Raw genomic sequence first — 457 nt, forward strand, 5'->3', positions numbered from 1 at the left:
TGCATCTGAAGCCATTTTCTATGTCTAAATCCTTCTCTATTACACAGGTACGTGTAGCGAACAATTTCACCCTTCCTATTCTTCATTTTCTTCCCTTGTCGCATGGCAAAACCCTTTGCTCGACTGTATTGCTCATAGAAAACACACGCCTCATCCAGGTTAGCGAACTCCATCTCTAATATATGTGCACGACTTAGCATTACATTTTCAGCACTGCCATTTTGCTCACGTGTCGTTCATCCGGTGATTCTCCCTCCAACTCCTCTGCCTCTGCCTCCATCCCTGTATCCATCGGCGTCTCCTGCACAGAGACAAGCTGACTAGTTAAGGTTACCACTAACAATCCTAAATTACAATTACTATACAACCTACTAAATTATACACCAAAGCCACTCATACCGTTGCATCACAATTCTCACTATCCTCTGAGACGTTAAAATTCTCTTCATCCTCTGCA

Source organism: Arachis ipaensis, chromosome B07 (assembly GCF_000816755.2).
Source record: "Arachis ipaensis cultivar K30076 chromosome B07, Araip1.1, whole genome shotgun sequence".
NCBI lineage: Eukaryota > Viridiplantae > Streptophyta > Magnoliopsida > Fabales > Fabaceae > Arachis > Arachis ipaensis.